General features: G+C 40.8%; 1 pseudogene; it reads right to left on the bottom strand.

Moving 5' to 3' along the window:
* Nucleotides 1-5,151: 5,151 nt before the first annotated feature.
* Nucleotides 5,152-8,742, bottom strand: LOC108503479 (annotated as a pseudogene).
* Nucleotides 8,743-10,149: the final 1,407 nt, after the last annotated feature.

Genomic DNA, 10,149 nt, shown 5'->3' with positions numbered 1-10,149 from the left:
CTCCTTCTCCTTCTCCTTCTCCTTCTCCTTCTCCTTCTCCTTCTCCTTCTCCTTCTCCTTCTCCTTCTCCTTCTCCTTCTCCTTCTCCTCTCCTTTCCGATATTTTGAAAAATTACTTTGGAATTGAGGACAGAGACCAGCCTAGGCTGTTTGTGATGGCCTGGATATTTTCAATAAGTGCTTCAGTAGTGGGCACAAGTCTCCATCACATGGCTTAACTGAACAGGATGGGAGGGAACCCATTCGCAGGCACACTGGGAGTGTAATAGTTTGTCTGAACAAAACCATATACTAGAAGTCCTGTCTCAGTGTGGTTGGAAACTTTGTTGTATATCAAAAGAAATCCAGACAAAAGGGCAGTTCCAAGAGAGACACTACAGTGGCAGCCTAATGCAGTGTGACAGACTTGAGTGAAATACAATCTATAGTAATAATTTGTTTTATTAACAAATCTTGCCAGGTAGCTGATGGTTCTATTAGAAACTGACACTTTCAAGGTTCCTACAAGTAGTATGTCACGGAGCATCAGTTAACACCTGCTCATCTTTAGTTTTTATAGGCTATTTCCACAACTTAAATAGTAAATAAGATTCTAGATTTTCTGCTAGCTAATGAAACAAGTGCTGTGTCCATTTAAAAACAAATATTTTATTATACTAATTAACTCAAGACCAGCAAAATCCATTCATCCCAAGAATCTTCATTACTCTTCTTTGAGTTGTTACAGTAGTTATAAAAAAGTCATTACTTCTCATAGCATAAAAATATTTTCCCATTAAAACAGTGGCCTGCTTTTAATAAATCCCAAGGTTATTGTTGGCTCTGGATTTTCAGCATGTAACCAAATGAATATTTTTCTGTGTGCAAGTCATGAAACTTAATATACTGTGTAAAACTGTTCAAATCCTTCAACAACTCGTTTAGTCTATTCAGATGTCAAGAGAGACGAAGCTGTATTTTAAACTGTTATATAGTCATGATTGACCTTTCATTCATTACTATTATCTCCACAAGCAGGAGACATTGTATTGGTAACATTTCTACTGGGTTGCTGTGGAAAGAGAAATTTGCCTTCTGTGCTGTCAAGAGGATAATCTACTTCAGAACTTTACCTGCAACTCTTGTGCATTTTTTCAGATAGATAATTACAATATAAAGGGGAACATTTATTCTTTCTTTTGCAGCTGAGTCAGGTAAGTTATCAGTTATCTGACTAGTTTCCTAGGGATAAAATTTAATCCATTAAAGTCAAAGAATTGCATTTGCTACTGTTTTGATTTCACCCCATGTTTTTAAACTCAAAAGCTATTCCAAAAAGGTCTGTTTCAGTCAGTCATTTCTGCACCTGAAGGAAGAACAGGTTTGACTGTTCTCTCAGCTTCATTCCACATGGAAGGCTTTTTATTGAGCCTTTTTGGTGAAATGTTTCATTTCTTTTCTTTTCATGACAAAAATATTTCATATTTACAGTATGAATTATCTCTTGTGTAATTCAAGAAAACACCCTTATTCTGGAACAATACACAAACCACAGCTATCTTATGCTGCATGTCCCACCATTTCTGAATGCTTCAGCAAATGCCTGGAGCACTTTCCTGGGAATTCATACTGTAGTGGGTATAACCAAAATTAAATTATTAATTATGGTAAGGGATTTACTTATGCCTAAGTGGCATAAATGCACAGAGAATCCCTTCAGCAGTCTCCAGCTTGGATGTGACAATGAGTTGGATTACAGAGATACTCTTACCACCATCATTTGTTTGGGCTTTTTTAGATTAAAGTAGCCATATCTGTTGTGTTTAATCCTGGACTCAGTATCATCAGAAATATGGTAAAAAATTTGACAGCCAGCTAGGAATTAGGCTCCTCTCGATATGCATCTCTGTATCCTCACAATTTTCACAGGACCTAACAATCTTTTTTTTCTCAGAGCTCTGAGCCTCTGTACCTTTAAAGATACCTAGTTTACAGCACCATGGGAACCTGATGGCTGAGAAAAGATACAACTGAGCTTCACAGCATCTGGATTGAGTCTGTCATAGGATTATAGAGTATTCAAACTACTTTCCCCAGGAAAGGCATGTAAAATTTGTACAGGTCCCTTTTTAGGTGCCAAGCAGGTATGTTAATCATCCCTGACAAATCTGAAAGGACAGTAGAACTAAATTAGGCATATATCTTTTTAGTTAGCTATACTAATGACAATATCATGTTTCAGAAAATGTAAAGCCTAAGGAGATCATAATGATTGTCATGTTTATAAAATCCTATTTATAGGATTTATAAGAGAACAGTGTTAAAGAAACTCACTGGGTGATTTTACATCAAGCTCATAACATTTCTTTGAACTATGGTACGTATTATAGAAAAGTATTTAAAGGCTTTAGATGATTCAGAGCCTATCAGAGGTGAGAGAGAGTCTCAGAAAAAAGTCTTGCCAAGGGTGGTTCTCAATACAAGCTGGAAAGATAGGGTGCTGGAAAGGGTGGTTTATAACAGAAACTCACCTGTAATTTTACAGTAAATCTGGGACCACCTGCAGAGATGTCTGTCCCTAATGTGAAATGTCACCCCTCAAGTTTGATTGGCTTGAGTACATCTCCTCTGCCTGACGTGGCTGCTCAGGCAGCTTTTGCTTGCATAATGTCTGCAAAGAGAAAGGCTGACCAGTTCCTGGATTCAAAAAGAAAGGCATAATTATATATCAGATAACTTTAAAATTACATTTTGAAGATCAGTTTTCCATTTTTATATTTCTAAAATCCTTCTTACCACTCATGAATACCAGCGAAACCCAGGTGGACTGCAAGCGCTCAGCACCTCAGGACCAGCTGTATAATGACCAGTAACCCATGGTGACTTTGTTTTTCTCAAATGGAAAGGTTTGGTGACTAAAGGCTCAGTCTATGGCCTGCCTCTTAATGGTTATAAAACTTGCCTGCCTATAGAGTCAATTTTCTGAGAATAAACCCAGCACAGCACTGCTGCCCAAACCAGCTTGTCACCAAGCAACTCCTGCGAACTTCCCTCATCAACAGAGGGCATTGCTGCTGGTGGAGGCAATACCCAAGGAGCTACCACAATGGCTGTCCTTGTCATTCCTCAAGAAATTCCTCAGCTGGTAGCCATTTCAGCAGAGGAAGGCTTTCTCCTTCTTTTTCTGCAAACCATTTCCAAGGATTTCTTTTAACCCTGGCTGCAGCTTCCCTCTTTATGCTAACAAAGCAGTGAGCAAAGGAAGCAATCTTCAGTAAGCTCTGCTCTGAAGGGCTAGCGGAAGTTGGATTGCAGAAATAGGGAAAAACTTGACGGGGAAAGCAGTGTAGGGTGTGGGTGCACAGGTGGCCATGCAAGCAACAGCGAACTGACACTAGAAATGCTGGCAGCATTCCAACCTGAAGCCAAACCTGCTGATTGCTGCCTTCTTCAAAGAAGTCTAAAAGAGTAAATAAATATCTGATAAAGAAGTCAAAAGCACTGTGTCTCAAATATGAAATAAGACGTTGAGACCTTCTGCTACAAATCCTTCTTTAGCGCTCCTCTATGAAGTGGCAACACAGACATTTGTAAAAGGAGCTCTTCAGCAAAAAGAAGCTCTGGAGTGCAACTAAAGCTGTGTTTTATTAATTGCCCTTTTTTTTCGTTCATGAAAAAATGTACCATACTTCAGAGTTTTTGTAAGAATTAATTAAGAAAAATAACATTATAATCTCAGGCAGTTTACAGAAGTAGGTTAAAATTAACATGACTGTGTCTATTTTATGTGAGGACACCTAGAAATGTAAACTTCATGTTCCAGACAAACCAGAAGGAAAGAATTAGAATCCTTTGCTTCGATCTAACCCCAGATTATAATTAATAAGATGCCATTTACATACTTAATATATCATATTACATTGGGGCAGAGGTAAAGGTTGTTTGGTAGCTTTTCATGTGAAAATATATATGTTTCTATATTGGTTTTTTAATCTTATATTTGTAATATTTTCTGGTTTTACAATGTTTGTTTTAGGAATACCACAACAGCCTCATAAAAGGATTTCATGCCAAATCACTGCTATGTATGTACTCTCAACCTCACTAGAGATTTTATCGGGGAATATGTATGTGTGTTCAGTCACTTGACGCAGAACAGCTAAACAGCAACCAGGAAACTTATTTTCAGTATCAAAATGTAGTTACAATCTCTTCCCCTAAAAAGGTGTGCTTCCAGACAGGCATCTGGAGAAGTCCATCACTGCATGAGACGTCTGTAACTACATGAAGTCAGTGTCTGTCCCTGCAGTTATCTTGGAATGTGGTATCAGCATGATATTTCAGCCAAAGGATGATATACAGCTCAAAGGTCTCTTGCATTTTGACAGATTTCAGTTCAGTTTCAGCAGAGCCATGCCCCTAAATATTTTGTATTTTTTGAATCATCCTTATTTTTTTAATTTATTGTTTAGAAACATTGACTATTTTCCATTTTGAAGTGTAGCCGCTGCCCATTTCCTTTATTTGTCTTTGTTTTTAGAATACACCATTTTCTGCAATGATCTCTCTGCCAAAAATAAAAATTATTTTCTCTACTGACTAATGTCAATACCTTTGCAAAAAATTTCTCCTACAGAGAATCATAATTTAAATAACAGGCTTATGAGTTCAAACCAACTTTATAAATGATATGCAACTAGACAAAAATATTTGTCAATGTAATTTCATATCTCTGCTTTCTCTTGTGGACATGGATAGATTTGTTTTCCAGCAGCATCTGAGGCAATGGCCTCCACTTTTTACATAGGATTATTTGTGTCAAAGCAATTTTGCATGCTTTTCAGCTGTAATGCTTAAGGGTGGCTGAGATCTATGACATTTTGCAGTTGCATGCTGGGACAAGTAGTCCCCCAGAGGGCATACTTCCCATATTAAAGGGATTACAATCTCCCCATTTTCTGCATATCTGATTTAGACCTTCAGCTCCATGCGAGCCGCCAGTGCAATCGCTCAGTTGGGCAACATTTGGGTGTTTCTCTCTTAGGTTTTCCAGCCTCTTTTAATATACAATATCTGTTCTGTTCAGATCTTGGCTGTGTTGAACTTTCTTTTCTGGAACTGCAAAATATCATAAGTTTGGCTGCCTAGCACCACTGCCTAATGTAATACTCCCTAACCCGTCTTCAAAAAGCCTGCCAAAGTCAGATTACTGCAAACATGAAGATCAGATATGTCTAATATAACTTTAGAAAAACCATGTGCTGTTTCCGCATTTCTATTATTGTTCTGGAAAGAAAAGCAACAAAAAAGGATTTGACATCTACTGTCTGCTCTGGTAGTTGTGGTGTCTACTTAGAAGAAATACACATAATGCATATGTCAGTCCTGCAGGACACCTACATTTATTTTAATACAAATTCTAATTAGGCTGCAAGACTCATTTACAACCCTATATTACTTTCTTCAGAAAAGGAAAAGAAAACCTAAAATTTTCAGAATTTATTAACTTTCTATATTGAAAGTACTCATACCTAACACAACCAAAGACTTTTGCACTACAGTTAAAGGAAATGCTTCCTTCTATTTCTCTGTCAATCTAACACAAAAATTGTCACAGCAGTGGCTCAAGAAAGGTGTATGTTTTGCCAATGCAGAGTGTTCTGATTCTCACTGAAGTACACACATCGTATTATTGCAAAAAATATTTTTAATTATAAATGCAAAAACAATTGAAAGTGTGTTCCATGTATCCTCATACAGAAACCTCCTGACTTCAAGAAATTTTCTTAAGTTAACTAAGTTCAGAGACATTAGTAAGGTTGATCAGATGAGGAACTTCTTTCTGAGATATGGACAAATTCTCCAAACTTCATGGATCTGTGAAAAAAAACCCATCATAGTAATAATGCTATAGCTCAATATCATGTCCGCAGAGCCAAAAAATAACTCTCAAAGTCCATTCTGCTACAGATAAAACTTTTTTCTGTTATTAAAATGGATATTACAATGAACTGTACAGCCAATAACTAAATCACAGCTCTGCAAAATATCTGCAACCAGTACAGTAATTATCCTATAGCTACGAGGGTTCCCACAGGTTCTTTTTCAAGTGTGCAGTCAGTTTTCATGAAAAGACAAGTTCAAGAGAAACTAACACAGTGGTGCTGAAGCCAGCAAGAGGAATGATTATTTTGAATCATTTCAGTTTGGAAATTATTGCTATAAAATCAGTGGGACTGACTGAGGGCAAAGAGAGTAAACTTTGGCCATGTTTGTTTGGCACCAATGAACTAAAAACCTCACTGAAAAGGAGAATTGTACCTCTGTAATGTTTGGATTACCTTCCCTTTTGCACTTCTTCTGAGCTCTGAACACCATTCCCTTAAGGAAAGTAGTCGCCTCCACAATGCTTTGGGAGAAATCGGAGCTTTGTATGCAGATTCGTCATCAGAAGAAATCACACCAAAAATACAACCCCCTGCAGGGAGTGTACAAGGATGGCAGACTGATCCTGGGCATTTATTCTCCAAACAGTGTTTGGTCCACAGTCCTTGAAGAGAAAGGGACCTCCGAGATCATCAAGTCCAACCCTTGATCCATTACTGCTGCGGTTGCTAGACCATGGCACTAAGTGCCACATCCAATCTCTTCTTAAAAACCTCCAGGGACGGAGAATCCACTACTTCCCTGGGCAGCCCATTCCAATGTCTGATTATCCTCTGTGTAAAGAAATTCTTTCTAATATCTAACCTAAACCTCCCCTGGCACAACTTGAGACCATGCCTTCTTGTCTTGCTGATAGTTGCCTGGGAAAAGAGACCAACCCCCACCTGGCTACAACCTCCTTTCAGATAGTTGTAGAGTGATGAGGTCTCCCCTGAGCCTCCTCTTCTCCAGGCTGAACAGCCCCAGCTCCCTCAGCCTCTCCTCATAGGACTTGTGCTTGAGTCCCTTCACCAGCCTAGTTGCTCTTCTCTGGACCTGCTCCAGGACCTCAATATCCTTCCTGAACTGAGGGGCCCAGAACTGGACCCAGTGCTCCAGGTGTGGCCTCACCAGCGCTGAGTACAGGGGAAGAATCACTTCCTTGGACCTGTTGGCCACACTGTTCCTGATACAGGCCAGGATGCCATTGGCCTTCTTGGCCACCTGGGCACACTGCTGGCTCATGTTCAGCTTCTTGTCAATCCAAACTCCCAGGTCCCTTTCTGCCTGGCTGTCTCCAGCCACTCTGTCTCCAGCCTGTAGCGCTGCAGGGGTTTGTTGTGGCCAAAGTGCAGGACCCGGCACTTGGCCTTGTTGAACCTCATCCCATTGGAATCAGCCCAACTCTCCAACCTATCCAGGTCCCTCTGAAGAGCCCTCCTGCCTTACAGCTGATCAACACTCTCCCCCAGCTTAGTGTCATCTGCAAATTTGCTGATGATGGACTCAATCCCCTCATCTAAATCGTCAATAAAGATATTAAACAGAACTGGGCCCAACACTGATCCCTGGGGGACACCACTAGTGACTGGCCGCCAACTGGATGCAGCACCATTCACCACCACTCTCTGGGCCCGGCCCTCCAGCCAGTCCCTAACCCAGCACAGAGTGCCCCTGTTCAAGCCTCAGGCTGCCAGCTTTTTTGGGAGTATGCTGTGGGAGACGGTGTCAAAGGCTTTGCTGAAGTCCAGATAGACCATATCCACAGCCTTCCTCTTATCCACCAGGTGGGTCACCCGATCATAAAAGGAGATCAGGTTGGTCAGACAGGACCTGTCCTTCCTAAACCCATGCTGGCTGGGTCTGATCCCTTGTCCATCCTGTAGGTGCTGTGTGATTGCACTGAGGATGATCTGCTCCATAACCTTGCCAGGCACTGAGGTCAGGCTGACAGGCCTGTAGTTTCCCGGGTCCTCCTTCTGGCCCTTTTTGTGGATTGACGTGACATTTGCCAAATTCCAATCATCTGGAACCTCCCCAGTGAGCCAGGACTGTTGGTAGATGATGGAGAGAGGCTTGGCAAGCTCTTCTGCCAACTCCCTCATCACCCTTAGGTCGATCCCATCTGGTCCCATAGACTTGTGGGGATCCAAGCAGCTCAGTAGGTCACTAACTGTTTCCTTCTGGATTACAGGGGGGCTGTTCAGATTCTTATCTCTTTCTACAAGCTCCAGAAGCCAGCTGTCCTCAGGACAACCTGTCTTACTGTTGAAGACTGAGACAAAGAAGGTGTTAAATACCTCAGCCTTTTCCTCATCTTTGATAACTATATTCTCGCCCATGTCCAGTAAAGAATGGAGGTTTTCCTTGCCCCTCCTTTTGCTATTGATGTATCTGTATAAGGACTTTTTGTTATCCTTCACAGAGGTGTCAAGATTCAGTTCAAGAGATGCAAACAAGACAATTCTGGGACACTTCTGGGAGTTTCTGCAACAAAAGATGCCTTTGCTCCTGAAGCACTGGGCATGCTATTGGCATGACATTCTTGCCATGATTAGTGCCATTTCTTAAAAAGTTTAAAGTTTTAAATTTTAGCCTAAAAAGTGCCATAAAATGGACATGCAGTGACTGAAAAATATAGTGCATTGCTAACAGGATAGCTAGCTCTTCAGGTTCCAGCCATCTTCTCCCCAGGCCCTGGTGAGTGTCATGCTGACACCACTACAGAATTTAAAAAATGAATCTTTTATAGTTTGCATTGCCTTAACCTCCTCTCCTTAAGTGCTTGCCCTTCCTCATGGCCTCCTCACACACCATACTGTCAGCAGGGTCTGTCATGGGCCCCCGTGTTCCCTTGTACGTGGTTTGAAGGTCAATCACATATGCTTATATGTGTCTCAGATCGGTTCTCATTGGTGAAAAGGCAGCCAGTTCTGCAGTGCTAGGAAAATAGCAGCTGTCTGGCTGGAAACAGGCAGTTACACTGAGTGTACCCAGGAAGAATAAGAGCATCTCCTCTGAGCTAACCTGCACATGCTGCCTATTCCACAGCCTTTGTTGGAGTCCTTATTTCCAACTACACCAGCGGGGACTTACTAAGCAGGGATCATTACATCCCTTGGGATGCATTCGTATAATCCATGAAAACAGGACTGTAGAATTCTCCATGCCTTAATACTGGCCCTGTAATCTCTAGATAAGTACTGCTTCTATTAGCAAGCTATCATCAATTAAAACAATATGCTCAAAAATATTTAATCATCCCCATGATAATCCCAGTCAGCACTCAGTTTCTGAACTCTCTGGTCAAACTAACAAATACAGAAAATAAATCAGTGTTTAAAAAACAAATAAATACCAAAACTGGTTTTGTGATTAGACAAACATTTCAGTGCGTATATGAATCTTGTTAACATGACATTCAGAGTATAAGACAGATACGGATTTTTCCACGTTAAGGTCTTAGGATATCCCATCAGTCCACTCCTCAGACAATTAGCACATTAGCTAAATTTGTTGACAGGCATTCTATGTGAGATTTATATCTTCTTTCAGTCCAAGTGAAATATTTGTCTTTCTTCAGCATTTTCCAAGAACATACAGCATGCTTGAGAACTTTACTGTCCTATTTTGATAACCAAGTCCAAAAATAAGCTTAAAACTAATTGCCCAACCCAGCTCTCATGAAATGTCAAACTGAAGCTGGCAAAGGAAGATAGATCATAAAGGTGGCATTCTCATGGAGCTAACTGGTGCCATTATGCTTTAGGCTCTCTCCATTGCTACACCGTGTACCCTTACTTGGATTGGTTTATGACTTGGCTGCCAAAATGTTTTCTGGGCGAAACTTGGCAGATAAAGTCTTAACTTAAGCGCAAATAAGTTTTAAAACAAATTCCTGAAAAAAAAAAAAACAACAAAAAAAAGGAAAAATCTATCTACACTGAGGCTTTGAGCAACACATAGTCAAACTGAGTCGATTTGGTAAGCTACAATACACCCATCAGAGCCCTGATGCAACCCCTGAGTGCTAGCTCTGCCTATCCTGCTAGTGTTCCCACACAGGAACCAACACAACAGCTGAATCATGACCTGAAAAAGACAGGTGTCTCCCACCAGCTCAGCTGAATCAGATGTGGTCATCTGAAAGAAGCCACCATGCTTGCAGGAGGAGACGACTGAAAAAGCTTGTCCTCCTTGGAGCAGGTGCAGGCACAGGGGTAAGGGCTCAGGATCACAGTCTTG

This window comes from Lepidothrix coronata, unplaced genomic scaffold, assembly GCF_001604755.1.
Source record: "Lepidothrix coronata isolate B3197 unplaced genomic scaffold, Lepidothrix_coronata-1.0 Scaffold5, whole genome shotgun sequence".
NCBI lineage: Eukaryota > Metazoa > Chordata > Aves > Passeriformes > Pipridae > Lepidothrix > Lepidothrix coronata.
The sequence above is the reverse complement of the archived record's forward strand: the minus strand, read 5'-3'. Positions and strand labels throughout refer to the sequence as shown.